This window comes from Passer domesticus, chromosome 4 (assembly GCF_036417665.1).
Source record: "Passer domesticus isolate bPasDom1 chromosome 4, bPasDom1.hap1, whole genome shotgun sequence".
NCBI lineage: Eukaryota > Metazoa > Chordata > Aves > Passeriformes > Passeridae > Passer > Passer domesticus.
The window spans coordinates 18,439,785-18,459,089 of NC_087477.1; the positions used below are offsets into that span (position 1 = coordinate 18,439,785).

General features: G+C 41.8%; 1 protein-coding gene across 1 annotated transcript in view; it reads left to right on the top strand.

Annotated features, from left to right (window-relative positions):
• FAT4 (FAT atypical cadherin 4) overlaps positions 1 to 19,305 on the top strand; it is a 124,772-nt gene that overhangs the window by 35,149 nt on the left and 70,318 nt on the right. The window lies entirely within an intron of this gene.

Here is a 19,305-nt window from a genome sequence, read left to right on the forward strand (position 1 = left end):
TGAGAAGCTCTGGCTGGATGTCTGGCTGACTTCTTTTCAAACAGGCTTTTTTTCCCCTTGCTGTTCCTTTGTAGTCCTGTTTTATAAAAGAAATCAAAGAGCAGATTACAGTTCTCTGTTGGGAGAAGGGAAGGGGAGGCCGTTGCCCAGATCTTCTTTAGAGGTTATCTCAGATGGTTTTCAGATGATGGTGGAAGGGGAGTGTGCCAAGAAGTTGAATCATACAGTGTCATACCAGAGCCTTGAGTCTTCCAGAATACTTTTGTGTCGCACATAATGCCCACATCTTGGATGCTGAGCTCTGAAATGTTTCCTCAGTGTTCCTGTGGTGCTTTGATGAGAAAAAGTCTTTTTGAATTACAGGGATTGGTTAGCTGTCTTTTAGAAAAACAAATTCCGAGTGGTCTTTGTTAACCACTGAATGATAGGTTTTTTGTGGCATAAAATAGCAGTTCACTTAGACTGCACATTTTTGTTCTGAAATCGGCAGGAGGAGGAAATGCTGATATGGGTGTATACTTGGGAGGAAGATTTATCAAAGAAGCATACATTCACACACCCTCTCTTTTTTCAATTTATGGTCAGTAAATGATAGGCTTCCTTCCCTTGTTTTTGTCTGCCAAATAGATTTCTAACGAAATTATTTATATGCACTTCCATTTAAAAAATATAAAGCATCACCGGGTCAGTGCAAGGCCTCAGCATCCAATTTAAAGTGGGAGATTGTGCCTGAAATTTCCCAATCTCCAGCCTTTCCTGTCAGCACTATTTCTCTCCAGGAAGAGAAGATGAATAAAGTTAATTTCACATTTTATTTGGGATAATTTGCATATCAGTTTCTTCCTGCTTATTTTAATGTGCATTGATTGCAGTCGATGCTCCTTGCTGTTGGCTGGCTTAGTTCTGTAACTTTGACCATTTTTATGGCTTTTTGTCTGCTTCTGCTGAATAAGGCTTATGGTGACAGTAGGATTGGTTGTCATTCTCCACTCCTTTGCAGCATGAACAGATTTTCTCCTGCCTCGTCCATCATGACAGCACTTCGTGAATTATGAGTTATTAGTCAGAATTGTGAGTTAGAGTTATAAAAAACATAAAAAAATACAAGCAAACCTGGAAAAAATGCATGTTATCCAACCTGTAATCCTAAAATCCTAGATACTGAGGGAAGTACTTTACCCATACCAAGCAAAAATACATGTATAGAAATACTAGACTTATGCTATTTATATTGTTGAGCTTGCCAAGACAGTCAGGATGTAAGTTTTCCAGCCAATGGACCTGTGTGTGTATGCTTGTACAGCCTTTCTGCATCGGGGACATGCTTCCTGTTTCCTTCTCAGTGTTTCTCCTAAAATTAGTGTCTTTATGACAGTTGACACAATTGGGTACTTCTAGATAAAATTTTATGAGTGAAGGGGAAAAAATGTTACTATCTTAGTCTTCCTGTGAGTGTGAGTGATGCTGGTGGTGATTAGTTAGTGCCACTTGGTTTAATTGGTGGTGTTCATGCTGTAAGAACCAGGGATGTGCTTACCCGTCGATGACAAACCCTCTCCTCAAAGGCTTGCTTTGTACCTGGGCTGAGCAAGGTGATGTAATTCTGGACTTACACTTTGTTACCAATCTTTATATTTTAATGGACTGCCACCGTTAGTTTTATGGTCACCAAAGTTTCATAGTCACTCTTCCCTGCCCGCTGCCCCTAAGATGCAGGGGCGATGTCTTTGGCAAAGGCAGAAAGTTGGGTTGCCTGCCACTGCCACGACAGGAGGGGCAGGGCAGCAGCCTGGGGGGATGAGAGCTGCTCCCTCATACACCCTTCAACTGGCTCTGCATCCCCCTGGCAGGAGATAGCTCAAGCCTGTGCAGCAGGGCCACGAGGACTTTGGGATCCCAAGGGACTCGGAGTCCCACCTGGATCTGTCATCTCAGAGATCACTTTGTTCAAAACTGTACGTGTTTGTGTACTTCAGTGCTCTGTTTTAAAATCTTCCCTTGGAAAAAAGTGCAGAAAAAATAGTGAAACGGACTGAATCAAAGAGCAGAAGCCCCAGGGATCTTTAGGTGGGATCCAGCTGTGCTTTGCTGTGCTGCAGCAGGAGCAGCAGAGGGAGCACAAGCTAACACATCATTCCTTTACCAAGAGCTGTACTGTCATCACTGATGGATGAACATCAAGAATGGAAAAAAAAAACGAACCCAGACTAGTGAGTTTGCCATAGGATAGGAGGATAATATCCCCTCTATTAAATGTGGAGGGATAACAAATGGAAATGTATCCTATTACGGCTTCTGTTTTAGATTTTATGCTCTCTGTGAAGCTCCAGGTTGCATGATGTCAGTGCAGTTTCATGCCAGGCTGCAGCTGAGGGGAGATGGATGCTGTGTGGTTTTGGAGGGCTGTGGTGCCATCCTGCCTCGTGGTGCTCTCCTGATAGACCTGGAGCAGCAGATGAATAGTTTTAGGTATTGAAAAGGAAAATGATGATGGCAAACAACTGACTGAGTTGTCCTTGGTGGGTGAGATCAGAGCCATGAGCTGGCCAGGTTCTTTCAGCACACTGGAGCCTGGCCTGGCCTCCAGGCAGGATTTAAAGCAGAGCTCCATTCTCGTTGAGGTTACAGTCATGCACAAAAATTGAATCTCATTTCCTTGAAGTCTGTTGTGTCCTCTCAAACCTGGGCAGTGTGTGGTCTCTTTGTCCATGCAGTCCTTGCCGTGCTGCCAGGACTTTCAGAGCGGATTGTCATCAGCAATGTCACCAACTCTTTGTTGTCACTGTTGCCTTAACCCTTAGGCCTGCAGTTTTGTCAGTTGCTTTCCCCATAATCAAAACCTTGGACAGCATTGGATTTCCTCCTGCCAGTTCCCAAAGCAAAGTCCCAAATAAGGTCAAAGAGGAGAGATATGTTATCTTTTTTCCCCCCGCTGGGAGTTTTAATAAACCAAATGCAAGCTTTTGTTTTTTCCTTTAGATTATAAATTGCCAACAGCAAATCTTTGCCGTGTTGAATTATTCAGCAGAAGTAAAGGTTACTGAAATGTGCTCGAATAGATGGCTGGAGACCCAGAGCAGTAACTTCAAAAAGTTACCCTGGCAGTGCTGGGGGCAGGAGCCATTTTTGGTCTCAGAGAACAGAATCGTCTTTGTGCAGATAAAAGAAAAGCAGGGGTGTGCTTGGGCAAAGTCACCCTTTGCACCTTGCTGTTTTATTCAGCAATCTGCTTTGTTTCTGAGGCCACTGCTGAGTGTGCAGTGCAGACAGGCACGGGCTGCTAGGAGTGCACAGGTTATCTGAGCAGGGCAGGCAGCAAGGGCATTGTTTTCCAGGAACACTTGTCCAACACGCAGTTGCACAATGCTCAGAAGTTGGATGCAGACAGTGGCCTTTATAGTATTCATTACCTGTGAAATTAATTACCAGCTCCATAGATTTTTAATGTGTGATTTCCTTGATAGCTGCTTTTAAGTATCTTCTGGAAGTAGTTGTTTATTCTCCTAAGTAGTGATTTTTTGGGTTTTGGAGAAGCTTCCCTGGTTCTCCCATGAATCTCCACTAGGGTCAAGTGGGCTCTGAGCATGTCAGCTGCTCTTCCTAAATTTATTTAGGCTTTTTTGTGGTCTAGTGCTGCCCAGGAGCCCATCTCCCATGGCCATGAGGAGGGGATTAGGCAAGGAATAGCATCAGGCTGAAAGGCCAGAGAGACCACTGTGACATCCAACCTGACCCCTGGCTTTCACAGGCTGCAGGACTCCTCTGCTTATTAAAATGTGTCCCTGGGATATCTAGTCTTTTCTAAATAGCTATTTACCTCCAGCACAAGTAGGAAAGCCTTGCCTGGTTTTGTTCATGCCAGTTGTTTTCCTTATGGGCAGTCTCATAATAGGTTAGAACAAGGTGAGATCCAGTTACAGACTCGTTTGTGTGAGGAATCTACTTATAAAAACATTGGAAGTCTAGTCCCAGACCTCTGGCATTGAATATCTGCTACAAAACATGGTGACCTGTTACAGTCTGTGTTTTTACATGGCTCTTTTTCATTTACCAGAAGCAGGAAGCTAAAGACCAGAAGCCACAAACAGACATCACCATGGCCTTTGCTGTTGCCAGCCATTGGTAGAGAGGTGACTTTATCCAGTGTTGGTACTTTACCCATAATACTCTTAAACACAGTAGTTTTGAGGAAAACCTCCAGATGCTGATATTGGAGAGGCAGATTTTCTTTTTATCCTTTAAAATGATGTTGGCTGTATGAATATGATTTGTCATGACTTGGTTTAGCTTTAGCCAGCTGTTTTTTATTGAAAAGCTGATCTTGTTTCACCAGCAGGAGTGCTCAGAAGTGAGAGAAGTAGCACCCAAAGAGCAGAATTCTAGCATCATCTATAAACTTCCAGGCTGGTTTTGCTTCTAACCTTTCCTGTTTGTTTAATATAGAAGCAGGAGATTAATCTTGTGGCATTTTTGTGTGAGTGAGCTGTGAAGGTAGTTCTCGTCATATGTACTTCTGTCTTACCAATATCCTGTGTGGGGAGAGAAGAATGGACATTTGCAACAGAAAACCACTGTAATTTGTGGCTTAAGTTACTTTTTGAGGTAGCACAAAAAGCATTATATGAGCATACCCACCTGTGCAGATGTTAAAGAAAACTCTGAGCTTTGGGACTGGATTCACACAGACGTTTTTGCAATTGAAAGACCTCTCTGTAAATAATGAGACAACCACAATTGGGTTTGTCACTTCTCAATTCTTTTGCTTTTTCTGCCCTGAGGAGCAGGGTTTGGCTCTGGGGTTCTGCTCATGGGCAGTGTTTGGCAGTGTCCTTCCTGGTGCTGCTTGGCCTCTCTGCCCAGGCTGGATGCAGGGCACTGCTGCCAGAAACAGCAAGGAACTGAACAGTTGTACACCTGGCAGATCCATTTGTTCATTTCCTTAGATCCAGGGAGAGTTTACTTTACCCTAATCCAGTGCTGGGTTAGTAAATTCTGCTGAGGCATTGATCCTGTTTCCAAAATCATTTTGCTGGGTCCTGAGGGAAATCAAGATGAAAGTAGGATTACTTGATCTATCAGAGCAGTACTTGAAACAGCACATTTTGTGTCATTTTAAAGAAAAAAAAAGTGATCCAAGAAGCTAGAAAGCCCTTTAGTCTCCAGAAGAGCTGGAAGGAGGAGGTTCTCTGTACAATTGATGGAGCTGCACAGTAGAGCTCCCTGCCAAAAAGCATTGTGTGTGCTGCAAGTCAAGGTGGGTTCAAGGGAACGTTGGACAATGCATAGAAACCACATCCTGCTCAAGAAATCCTTGAACTGAAAACGGCTGGGAGCTGGGAAGTGTGGGGGGATTTATTCTTACATGTGTCCCAGTGGTTTTTTTGTTTCTGTGGTTTTACACTTGCCTTTTCACTCAGAATTACAGAATCACAAACTCATTTCACTTGAAAGAGACCTCTGAGATCACAGAGTCCAACCATTAACCCAGCAGTGCCATGTCCAAACAAACCCAAACCCCTGCAGTATGATATATTTTTTCTTAAAAAAACTTTTATATCCATACTTTTCAAAACTTCTTTCACAAAATGATAGCTGCATGGAATAGAAGTTGGGTGCTTCTTACTGCACTGGTGAAGGCCTGAGCAGGTGAACTTTGGGTCTGACTAAGTATGAGCATTCTCATGGTGCTGCATAGCAGTAAAAGCAATGAGAGAATGGCTTCTGCAGCTCCATCTCTTTATTGGACAGCAAAATAAATGTTATTTTGGGCTTGGAGCATCAAGGGAGGGATTGCTTAGTCAGTTGGACAACTTTTCAATGGCAAAGCTACTGATGCTTTGTAAAGACATGTCCAGGGAGTTTATAAAACAGTTTTTAATATATCTGTTTCTCAGAGTGCTTGCAGAAGTGCCTGTCTGGAATACCACAGGTACAGTTGATCCTCTCTTTGGGCATGGGGATGAACCAGCTAGCTGATTTCCAGATTTTTCCAGTCTTTCTTCTTTTGTGTTTGTAATGCAGGACAGAAGGCCTTGGCATTGCTTTGAGGACTGCTAATCCTAGCAGGGTTGAATAACTCAGATGTATTCAAATTTTAAGCCAAGCCATGGTATAGTACAATTAATAAATTGCAATTCAAGCTGCAGTGCCCTGAAATAGGAACAAATGTGTTCTAAGCTGGAAAATCAATTAAGGTGTTTACAAATGAATTGCAGTCAATTGCAGGAGGTTTGTTTTTTTTTTGTAGTGGGTTACCTTTCTCCCTATCAATAACTGTGAGTCCTGTAAACCCTCTAGGTAGCCTTTAAACAAATAAAGACAAGATGTTTTTTTCCCATTCTTTTCCAGTAGATTGAAAAAGATGGAATGGCTTGTTTCCAGCCACGTGTGCTTCTGTAGCAAATGCTTACCTGGGTTATTCTGTTAAGGCACATGCAGCCCAGGGCACTGCATTGTTCTGGCAAGAACAAGGCTGCCAAAAACAATACTGAGCTGAGGTTTCAGGTTCATTCCTTATCCACTGCTGCCTTCTTGATGTGCATCCCTTTTTCAGTCAAGAGGATGTGTTTCACAGTCTCAGGAAGGGCAGTGTTTTTCCGACCCCTGGGTTCATTTCTGAATTATTTTTTTTTTTGGCCATAATGAAAGCTTTGCAAAAATATTTATTTTGATTTGAGTTCATAATTCTTCAGCTGCTGCATCTGTGCATGGGTACAGGAGGTTGACTTTTACGGCATTGTGAGAGGCACAACAGAAATTCATAATTTCAAAAACCTGGGCAGAAGCTGGTTAGCTGGCTGCCTTTCTCAGTGCATCTTCTTTAGTGTAAAAGACACCAAGGGTTGCTAAAATATTCATGTACCACTGTAACACTAGGGAGGAGGATACATCACCCAAAAAAGTCAAAGTGGGGTTAAATAGATAAATAATGCACATTCAGAAGCCATTATCATTAAGTAAAGGCTGAGTAAGCCATAGGTTTTATTCAGCTAGTGTGAAGTTTCTTATCAAATCTGTGAAGTCTAAGGTGGGAGAGCTTTCATCTTTTGCTGTCTTTTTTGGTATAAGAAGATTAGACCAGTGTGTATATCTTAGTTGTCAACATTGCTTTTAAAACACATATTTTGAAAATACCTTTGGTATGGTATTTTCAGGTATGTATACATATATTAGGGAAAGACAGCAAATAGATTTAAACCCCACAAAGGAAAAAGCCCAACCAAACCTGAGATATTAAGATTATTAGTATCAGGTTATTGTGCTTAAAATGTAAAAAGTTATTATTTTAAATTTTATTTTGGTGTGTTCCTTTGATTAGAAGTTGAAGAAGTTGTCTTCCATCACGTGCTCTGTCACCTAAATAGGGTTAAGAATTTCAGTCTTGGGTAATGATTTGTATTTTTGTGAATGTTTTGTCACACGATGTAACTGAAGCTTGAAATCCTAATGTCCTTTACAGGTGGCATGCCAAAATAGATGATTAATGTTCTCTGAACTTTACAGATGATAATATGTCTACCAGAGACAGATTTCATGAAGAGAGTGAAAGGGGTAATTAGAATGAAGGACAGCCTTGCAGAAAGGGGAGACATTTGTTATTAAGAGCGCTATAAAAATATTTCCTTCTGTAAACACAGCTGCTGTATGAAATGTTATTTTAAAATATATTGTGAGTGTCATATAAACGTCTAATTGACAGCTGAGATATTGCAGAATGCAATCTGTGCATGTGGGTCAGGAGAAGAAAGTGATAATTCAGTGATGGGCCTTTTTTGACACAGTAGTCACAAATCCAAACTTTCTGTGTGCTCCATGCCTGCAGATTTAGATAATATTTAGCATTTCTGATGGGATTTAAGTTGTCCAGGATGTGCCTCCTGCCTGCAATGGTGGTTTGAGCTTGATCAAGAGCCTGGTTAAACCCTTGTGCAGGGCACCAGAGCAGTGTTTCCCTGCGTTTTCCCTTCCAAGCCTGGCACAGCTGCCTTCAGTTGGCCATGTGTAGATGGCAGCATTTACCTACCGTGCTTTCCTCTCCAAAGCCTTCAGGTGATGGGGATGAGCAGTTCTCAGGGCTGTAAAAAGTAGGCTTTCACAAAAGAAAGTTGGTTATTTGGGCTAGAAAAAGGCAGTGGTGGGTGTTGGTGGGTCCTGGTGAGAAGCACTGCTCTTGGACCCTGCCTCTGGGCCATCATATTGGAAATGGTGACTTTTCCTTTCCCAGAAACAGCATTCCTGTTTGTTGGGGTCCCATCTGAATCTCATTGTTTTTCACAGTGAAAAATCTCTACGAGAGCCCTACAAACTGTTTTTGCCTATTTGAGATTTGCCCTTTATTTATTAAATGCCTGCTTCCTCATTATTCAAGTTTAACTTCAATTAAAAAATGTGAGGAATGAATAAATTCTTACGTGTGTCTCTTACATGTAGATTTTTTTTTTCTTATTTATTTAAAATCTTTTAAGTAATTTTGTGCATAAGGATTAGATCCTCCCCCCCTCCCCGAAAAAAAAAAAAAAAATCTCTTTTGCCATGAAGTCCCAGCTTTTCAACAATTAAGATACAGGTTTTGGAAAGTAAACTCTGCATGGCACAGAATTTGAATGCAGCACGAGGCAGCCTTTTTCACTTTGCAGCAGTAATGCAAAATTAAGGAGAACTTTCAAATTTTATTGCTCTTTTCTTTTGACCTAGTCTATCCCCCCACCCTGAAGGTGCTTATAATCTGTTGAACTGTTATTATCATTCCTCCCATCACGTTATTGCAGGCAGCTCACAGGCAGCAGCTCTTATGCTTCAGAGCAGGTGAGTTTCTGGGACGTGTCTAATGCTGTGAGAAACACTCCAAACTTGTCATCTCATGGGAAACTTACTGAAAATTACCAGATCTCTTTCCTGCTGCCAGCATCCCACAATCACAAGCCATCAGAAATAGCATCCCAGTGCTGCACAGATCCACTTGATCCCTGTGTGCTCAGCCCCTGCAAGCCTAGTGGCCAGTTAGTTTGTGGAGCTCCCTTGATGATTTCCACCTCGTGGAACAACAGATTGTTTAATTTTACACAAGTTCAAGCTTCTGCTGTGGTGCCAATGCACACCTTTTAACTTTCAGATTCCAAACCAAGGGTAGTGATTGGCATGTTGGCCTGAGAGGAAGAAGCTGAATCCATGTATTTCCTACCTTGCTGATTCTGTGTTGTTTCTTTGATTTAAAGACAGATTGCAGGAACAGGAACTAATGCAAACTCCGTTGCCTCGTGATAAATACAGTATTGATCAATACACTACTGTATTGATGAATACAGTAATTTTATTTTCAGACTGTGGTTGTGGGAACACATTTTACTGCAGTGGGCTCAGCCTGCTGGACAACACTTGGGTCAAATGATGAGGACACATTCAATGTTTGCTAGCAGGGATCACAGTTCAATATTCTACCTTCTGTAAACTCAGATTTAGAATGTACTGCACAGACTGCCTCTGCCCCAAGGAGTTTGCAGTACAAACAAAACCAGAGCAGAGTGCACTGAGGAAAGCAGAAAGGAAATACCTAAGACTGGAAAAAAAAAAAAAAAGAAAACTCTTAAACTTACTATTGTTGACTCATATTTCTGGCTATTATATTAAATATAAAATTATATGAGAGCAAAAACAATACCTGGAAACTCCACGATGTCCAAGAGCAGGAGAAATCTCTCTGTACAGGGTTTTAGTATTATAAGATTTTTATAAGAGTCCATGACTTTGCAAGTTCTGTTGCCATAAGGATTGGCAGTGAAGCATAGTAAAGCAATAAAAGGGCAAGGCGAGGAGCCAGATACTTCTGTTTGTAATTGTGGTGGTGATGTGCAGAGCAGCAGGAAGAGCAAATCAAATGCAGATGGTTTCTGTATGAAGGCCTGACTTTTATTGGTGATAGTGCTCAGGGTGGTGTTGATACTCCCCTATCCCTGAAAAAAGGCTTGCACTGGGCATCTTTTAAAAGGGATTGCAGGGAAGTGTCCTGCACATCATGGATGGTGCTGAGCTGCAGTCTGAATCTTCACTTTGGTTATCCTGTTTTCTCTGCCAGGTCTTACCCACCACTGGCAGTCACTGTTCACCTGAACTGCTGTGGTATTGACAGAGAGAAGGTTGGGAGGAATCCACACATTTTCCAGCACAGAGGCATGACCTCATGTGCCTTCAGTGTTCCTGGCAGTGACTTCTGCTTCTTCCTAGACACTCCTTCCTCCCAGTGCTGCAGCATTTCCTCCTAGGTGATAACCTAAGTTGGTTTGATTACTGTGTAAGTCCTTTGGTTTTTAGACAAAAAAAAACAAACCTTTTTGTGCTTTGGGGTTATTATAATATAATTTCTCCTCATCTTCATTTTTGAGACTGAATCTCATCTCTTTCAATACCAGTTTGTGGGTCATGTTCAATGACTGTAGCCATCATTGCTCCTCTTTTCTGAGTGTGTTCCCTTGATTCCAGGTAGGCACACAGTTCGTGGTGATTGGGAGTGGGACAGCTGAGCCCCATCCCCAGTGGCACAGCTGTGAGCAGCACTGACAGCAATGAGCCAGGGAGTGCCCAGGGCACTGACCAACCACCAAAGGGACAGAGGGCACACAGGGGCAGGGCATCAACATCAGGGGATAAAAGGCTGGGCTGGAGGGAAAGAAAGGCAGATGCTGGCAGCCTTCTTTGGTGTAGGTTGTACTTCCACTGTCAGTTCCACGCAGCTCCTGGATTCCTGCACTGGAATTTCATCCAGGGCTTGTAGCTAAGGTGAGCCTGTGAGCAGCAGAACAGAAGGCTTTTTCCCCGTGCCATACGTGTGGCTGGCCCAGCCTGCATCTGGGGCACGCCACTGGCCTGTGTTCAGATGGGATGATCCCCTCTCACAGAGAGATGTGACATCTGTGGCTCTTCCCCTGTGGCAAGTGTTTGTTGCTCCCTTGCTGCAGGAAATTAGGTCTGTTGTACACAGTTAGCTGGGTTTTATCTCCTGCTTGTCTCCTGGGTGCCTGTGAACCCTTTCCTAGGTGGTGTCTCTCTCCTTTTGTGTTCCTCCCGGAAAAAAAGCATGCACAAAACCTTTTGCTGATGGCTCTGGGATGAGCAGGGAATCCTTCCTCCTTACCTCCTCGCTTCTCCTTGAGGAGCAATCCTGACATGGAGCACAGTGCTGGGACATATCTGCCCTCCAGAAGGGACTTACTAAAGAGCTCATATCTCCCCTCTCAGGGGCATGGGTTGGAAGGTTGCTTGTAAAACATCAGAGTGGATTGACTGTGCTTCACCCACAGTGCTGTCTGCCTGCTCAGGAAGGCTATGGAAGCGTGCACACAAGAGCAATAGAAGCTCTGAGAAGACTGCAGGTAGAGAATAAGGCTGGTGAGGCAAGCCTGGGGGAGCTAGTTGATTTTTCAGTGGTTAGAAGACAGACACTTTCCTAGTTTGCCTACTTACATACAGAGAGAGGCAGATATTTATGGCAGGGGAATCAAAGTAGCAAGGATAAGGAATGGAAATAAGGTTTTGGGAAACTAGTTTATGGCACCACCGAGGGGATGAACTGTGGGTGATGCTGGGAATGGTAACTCGGGTGACCTGTTCTTCTCCTCTCCCTAAGGAAGTGTCAGACCTTTCAAACCCCGCAGCACCACTAGGTGAATACTCTGCTAAGTAATCTTAGGCTCTTCCTAAATTATTAATATTTAATTCATACTTTTATGTTAATACACCCATAATTATGGTAACTCAACCCAATTAGAGCTGTGCACCTACAAACAATGGGCAAGTCCCAACAAGTGGTCTTTCTGGCACATGGAAGTTGCATCCCAAACGTTGCATGCCACTGCTGCTTCAGCAGGACAGGAAAGCACAGATAGACCAAATTGCACATCTACAAAAACATTTGGACCTCTTCCACTTGGTTCTCATGTACTTGGCAGAACGCAGACTGAAACTGAGATAAAAACCTTGTTTGCCAGGTCTGGAATGATCCCAGTGGACACTTGGGAGAGGGAGCAGCCATTCCCAGAGGGTGCAGCTCTGCGCAGGTGCTAGCAGTGGAAAATAAAGAGGTGGTCTTTATTAAATATTGAATTTTTTTTTACCTTGTATTTGAAATCCTCTTTCTGAGACTTTTTGTAGGTTTTGAGGATATTCAGTAGCTTTGAGGTATGTCCCATTTTGAATTTCCCCTGAAATTACTCGCTTGTCCATCCCTCCTACTGAGATCACCTGGGAACTGGTCGAGGCTCCCTCTGAACTGAGTATCAGTGTGACACCTTCAGAAACCTTCTTCCTAAAATAGCAGGGAGGGTTGATGCTGCCAGCATTCTATGTTTTAAAATGTGGTGCTTTGCTTGTCCTCATGATTTTGTGTTGAGGAGATTTCTACTAAAATACATTTAACAGAACATTTTTATTAAAGGCTTTGTTTGTGAAGCACAATTGCTAGACAATGAATTCTTATGATGAAGCCTCTCCCATGGAGATTATTCCTTTTGCTAATTCCTGGAAGGCAGCTCTTCAGTTTCACAAACCTTTTTGTATTTGAAACCATAAAACCCTACACACAGTTTTAAAACTGAGCTTTTGTCCAGTGGCTCATTAGCTTAGTCACATCAGTGTGTTCATATGCACTCTGTGAATTTAATGTTTTTGTTTTTTGGGTTGTTTTTTGCTTGGCTTGAAGTTGTGAGATGATATCTGGTCATGGGTTTAAGGTTATTGTTGACAGTGCTGAGCAGCTGTACACAAGCAGATGCAAAGGCTTAAGAGCAGATGCCGTAATTACAGAATTACAGATGTACTCATTAATTCCTGTTTCTAAATTTACCTCTTTCTTTTTTTTTCCCCTCCCTCTTTTTAAACTGTACTCTTTAAGTGCCAAGTGCATTTTCCAAAAGTGTCTGCTGAGGATGGCTCACTCTAAAGCACAGCCCTGCATACAATGAAATTTAAGGCTGTATCTGGTAGTAAATGCGGTAATAACCTGATTTTTTTTCTCCTGTGCGTCATCTCTGTATAAATTATCTAGGTTACTGGAGCATTTGGCACTCAGCAAGCATTACCTGGCCCCGTGCCAAATGAGACACACAACTTTCGTTGCTGTGGTGCCTGAGTTGTACAAATAAGCTGCTTTTTAGGCCCACGGGAAGAAAAACACGTCAATTGAAATGGTTAGGCACCTTTCCTTGGTCACATTGGAGAGAAAAAAAAAGAGATGGTATCGTAGCCATTGTGCAGAGTTACACAACTCAAAGGGGCATGTGGTGAGAGCAACATAAATCTTTTCAGTTGGCATTATTCTGTTGCATGGTTGCTGTTTTCTGTTTTGTAGCAGATGACTCACATAATGGACCCCTTTCTGGCATAGTCACTGAAGTCAGTAGGATTTACAGCAGCAGGATTTTTGATGTAAGTTAATTATGATTTCAATACCAGGAAATAAGCTCAAGTTTAGAAGAATTAAAAAAAATAAAATCAAAGTGCTGCTCTGTTTCCGTGCAGTCTGATGCCATTATTTGTCAAATTGATTATTGAATATTGGTGTTTATCGAGTTAGTCTTAATAAGATGCATATGTAAATATACCCAAAAACCAGAGGAGCTGAGCTGTCCTTGTACATAAATTAGAACATTTGATGAGCTGCAGCAATATAAGTGTGGTACAGGAAGCTTGATTAGAAAGTACTGATGAGCTGAATGCTGTATAGTATAAAAATTAATACAGAATTTGATGTTCTTTGTTGTTTTGTGATGATTTTATTAGTTCAGCAACATATTTATAATGTTGTAGCTGTATATTAAATTAAAGAGCCACAAACACTGGTGATCATGATTTGCAGCACACTTTCTAAACCTGCAAAGTACAGAGTTAATAAAAAATCAACATATGCTAAGCCCAAGAACTAAAAGTTTAATGTTCATTGTGGGTGTGCTGAAACGCGGTGAATAAATATGATTTTGAAGCTACTTGCACATTTTTAATGACCTTCTGTGCAAAGAAAGTAGAGGTAGTGTGCTTTGTAAGTTGCTTTCTAATGCTGTTCTGATGTCTGTGGTGTTTTACCTTGGTGTTTTAGGGGCTGCTAGAAAAAATAGGAAAATACTTTTATCTAACATAAATGGAAGAAGGATGTCTTGATAAGTGTCAGACTACTTTAGGTCAGTAGAAAGTTGTTTTGGGAGTCTTGTTGATATTTCTCCTGGTTGTTAGGCATATGTTCATCAGCCTGAACAAGAAGAAATTATTTGAGGCAGCAGGCAGGGATTTAACAGAGGTGCCAACAGGTGCTCACGTATCCTGGGGGTGGGAATGTCCAGGAGACCTGAAGACCCCAAAACATGGAAGGAATGTCAGAGCATTTGGGCCCCTCTGGCACATTCAGGGCCACCTCTTCTTCTGAGGTTGTGCCCCTCCAAGCTGTGCTGTTGGTCTGGGCTTACACAGTCATATTGGGAGGCTTATTCTGTTTTGTAAGGTTTTTCTTTGTAAGAGTTTTTTTTTGGGTTTTTTTGCTTTTGCTTGTTTTTCTCTAAGGGCTAAGATGGGAGAAGCTGTAGAGCCAACATAGGGTATAATTATCAAAGGCCTCAATTGTGTTGCTCTCTGAAGTCAGTAGATTGTGGGGGAAATCAAAGCGGGTTTTGCTCAGCCTGGTTCCCTCCAGCTGTGGGTCAGACCCAGTCTGCAGTGAGGGCTTTGTGGGCAGGATGGATTTGGGGAGGAGAGGTGGCTCTGTAGCTCAGACATTGTCACAACAAAGCCGTTTGGAGCTGCTCTGCCATCCAAGCATAACATTGATATCAAGCCACAAGAAATAAAATGTTTCCCCGTGTTTTTTGTACACCAGGATGAGAAAACTGGATATAAAGTGAATCACAGAATGGTTTGGGCTGGAGGGGACCATAAAGATCATGGGCAGGGACACCTTCCACCAGGTTGTCCCAAGCACCATCCAACCTGGCCTTGAACACTTCCAGGGATGAGGCATCCACAGCTTCTCTGGGCAGCCTGTGCCAGGGCCCCACCACCCTCACAGCAGAGTTTCTTTTCTATAGCATTTATTAATGCAAGGCGGGCTGTAGGTTCTGGCAGTCTAGACTGAGCCATAATGTTTCTTCTGGCTTTTCTCATTAATTTTGACAGATTGGAGGGGTTTGCATTGCTGCACAAAGAGGTTTCAATTAACCCTTCTAACTTGCTTGTATTGCAGGCTCATTTTAATTCACTCAGCAGTTTGCCAAGTACCTCAGTCCATGCTGTATATATGTGCAAAGAGAGGCATTAACCTTGCTGGAGTCACTTGGGATTTGTTTTGGGGTAACTGAAAACAAAATGTGACTCCAGCCATCAATTGAAAGTAAGAAAGCTGCTGGGTATTGTTTGGTGTTGCCTATGTAAGAAATGCATTTGCAAAAAGGCACAATTAATAGTTATCAGAAGATGTGTTAAATACACCAGCAGTTGATAATTTTGAACAATATCTTCTTTTGAGACAAAATGTGACGTGTCAGCAAATGGCACACAGCAGGGAGTGTGTCAGTGATTCATAAACCATGAAGGAAAGGTAAATAACAGCTCTATAGTTTGGTCATAGGAAAGACTGAAGGAGTGACTTCAATTGACACTTCAGTTTTTCGGGGCTGAGATTTCCTGCAGGAGGTTTTGTTCCTCCCTTTGTTGTTAGTGACCATACAGCTTTTGGATAATGTCACTTTCTGACTGACAGTGAGGAGTGATGAGGGCTCAGGCTGGCAGCCAGATCTGCCCTGAATGCACTGTGCCAATCACATCACCTTATGCCTCTGTCCCTTATTTTTCCCCTTTGCAAGACAGATACCATGATATTTTATTATTACCAAGATGCCTTTAATAATGTTGGAGCAAGTCAGCTGGAAGTTTGCAGAAAGCAGCTGTTGATAAATGCTGGAATTTCCATTATTAATTTCTCACAAATGCTGATGTTTCAAGCAATATGTTTCTAGATAGGTGTGGGTATTTTCAGCTTTAGAATGGTTTTAAGCAGAACATATGCATCTTTACTTCCTATGCCATTACTTGTAAGAGAAACAATCCCATGTGAAGCACACCATGATGTCTTTGGGGCATGGTGCTGTCCCTGTTGCCCTATCACCAGCTGTTCATTATGAAATTATGTTGGTAATTACGCTGTTGTCTCCATTAACATTATGAGCTAACGGAGGCATTTGAGTTGTTGCCATTTTTTAAATTATTCAGAAGTCTTTGCCAGCCTTATTTTCCTTCTTTTCACTGCTTGATGACTTCCTCAAAAAGCTTTCAGATTTATTACACTAGTACCTAGAAAATACTTTTTTTACTGAAAAGTTTTGCTCTGCTATTCTGCAGTGTTATGCTTGGGAAAATAAAATAAGGTGTCACACCTTATGGAAGAATCAAACCAGGCTCAGATTTAGGAATCTTGGTGGGGAGGGGTGCATGAATGGTATAAAAAATCCAGGAAACAAAGCCCTTCAGCATTGTTTTTTAGACCTCTCCATGATGCCCAGGTTTGTTTCTGTAATTTTCTTACAAAGAGTTAATGTGCGACTTTCTTTGTTTTTTTGTATTAAATTTTGCCCGCTCTGTTTCTATTTTCCTGCCCTGTAATATAATATAATCATTTAACTGTAATCCATTCAAATTTTGTCCTCAAAATACTTTTTTTTCCCCCTCAATTGTCTATAAAACTATTGAAATGCTTCAATTGTGAGCATACAATGAATGATCATTGCCTAATCTGTTCCACATGGATAGTGGGCCAGTTTGTACATTCTGTACACAGCACTCCTTAATTCAGTTAAAACCAGAAACACTGAGACTGTTGCAACCTACAAGATCTTTAGAAAAAAAATGTAGTCAAAAGAAAAAAAATTCCCATGCCACATCGTAGGCACCCTACTGAAGACACATATCAAAGGAAGTGAAACAAGGGGAAAACACAAGGAAATTGAGCTTAGGTTCAGTCTTCAAAAGACAGAATTATATCTTCTAGTTGTGTATTTTGGGATTCTTGAACTCTGTTAAGAATTTCTGAACCTCTCTTGGTTACACTTGAACATTTATTCTGATTTGGTTTGTTTTGCTGGGGTTTTTTTGGTTTTTTGTTTTTTTTTTTCTGTGTTCCTCAGCAGGGAACTGGTGATTCTCAGCTTTTCTAAAATTCCTCCCATACATTTTAAATATCCAGAGAGTTGTAGTAATGACCAGTGGTGGTGAACTTCCAAAGGATCAAAGATCTGGCACAAAATCCAAGTGCTATAATACAAGGAATAGCTGAGTCACTTCAGTCGGGACATCAGACAGGGACCTGAGCATGGAAAGGTTCTTTGGTTTCTCCTAGGCTTGAAATACCATGGGAACCATTCTCTTGTGGTATATCTGCATCCTGCCACACTGAAATTAAGATATGCAGAAGAGCCAGTGCATTTCTTTCTTCTTTCTTTTTCCCCTCTGAAGGTTTACTAAGATTATCAGAACTCAAAGTTTTTACTTGATTGAAGGGAGGTTTTGGTTTGCTACAATTGTCAGCTGCTGGTGATATTTCTGACCCAGCAATCGGGGCTTGCTTAGGACTATCCACAATAAAACAAACAAATAAATACAAAAAGTCAGTGAGAGACTGGCTGTGCTGACGAGTCAGGGTGCTGGGGAGAGAGATGTAATATAGGAATATGTCAGGATCTGAGCTATTAAAAGTTCTCATTATTGATTGTAGCAGCCAGAGAGATTAACTTCATGGTTTGATGTAGGTGCTGCATCTAGGGAAGATGTAGTGGATGTTTAGGAACCAATAAAAGTCAAATCTTTGAATTTATGCTCAAATAAAACACTTCATATTCTTTATTAAGGAAGATGATGTAAGAATCCCACATAAGCACACTGTTCCGGCTATTTGTTTGAAAGTCTGGGGTTTCTTACTTGATTTTTCTTCAGTGAACAAGGTCATGTATGCATTTACAGATACGGTGAAATTACATGTTTCAAAAATGGTTTTTTTAAAGACCTTTTAATTAGTCTTTAGTGCTTGATTTTCTAAATATGCTGTGTCAAATCCAAAGTCCAGTAGCTGAGTAAGACAATTCAAAAGGTAGGTGAGGGAAACAAAAACTGTTGGCTGACATGAAGAACTCTGTAAGTGGAGTTTCAGCCACTTTTCACATTCCTGGGCCAAAAGAAATGTGTTATTCAGCTATTTAGAATATTTTTGGAGATGAACGTTTGTAGTTATATGCAAATTTGAGTCTTCATGGTTTGGTAAAAGAGGTTTTTATTCAGCTTCAAGAAGGGCTTTATTGCAAAACCTCATCACCAGAAACAGCAATTTTTTCAAGAAGAGGTAATGTAGACATGTTGAATTTAGTTGGGGAGAAAAACTAGGTTTTGGAGGCATGTAGGACTTTGTTTTTTTGGTTCAGGTGTAGGAGTTGGTGAGCCTACTGTTACCATATGGGACTGTCTTAATAATTGCACTAAAGGTCCCATAGCCACGGTGGAACAAAAAGATGACTGGGGGAAGAAAGATATGCCTGGAGATCCAGCTGCCTAAATAAAAATGCTGAAGTATGGGAGGAAAGCAGAATAAAGGAGGGCTGGTGTGCCCAGTGGGTTGAGGTTCTTGACCCTGCCACTGCAGCCTGGGTTGCCAGCTGGCTCTGCTGAGGGCAGCCACATGAAAAGGTCCAGCTGTGGCCACAGGAAAAAAAAAAAGCTTTTCTGGCCTCAAGTGGCCTGTGGCCACAGGGAAGGGGCCCTCCCTGACACCAGATGTGAAGCTGCTGCCCAAGCCTCTAGTCTGCAAAAGAGGAATATGGTGAGGAAGGCATTTCCCTGAAATTTGTAGGAGGATGCAGAAATATTTGGGATTTCTAGCCCTGACAGTTCCCTGCTAGCAGCCTCTTGGTGCTGTGGAGGGAAAAACCTTTAGTCATTTCTATAAAATGTCCTTGTGCTTCTAAATGTGAAACAGGAAAGAAACACGTTGGCCTGGTGTGTTTTATTGGCTAAAGTTTATTTAGATTCTTAGAGGGATTCTTCTCAGGAAGGTGCCACATATGAAACGCTCATAACTGCAAAGCATCAGTCAGCATTCAGTCCTGCATCTTAAATATATCTTAAATAACTCCTGTATCTTAAATAAAGCTTAAATATATCTTAAATATCAGATTGTTTTGTGTGAGTGCAAGGGAATATAGTGTCTACAGGAAATACGGTGTCTTAGTGTCTCTAGCAGTGCTTTTTCTACCATGGCTCTGGGTAAAGAGGTTTTCTTTTGCTGTTTGG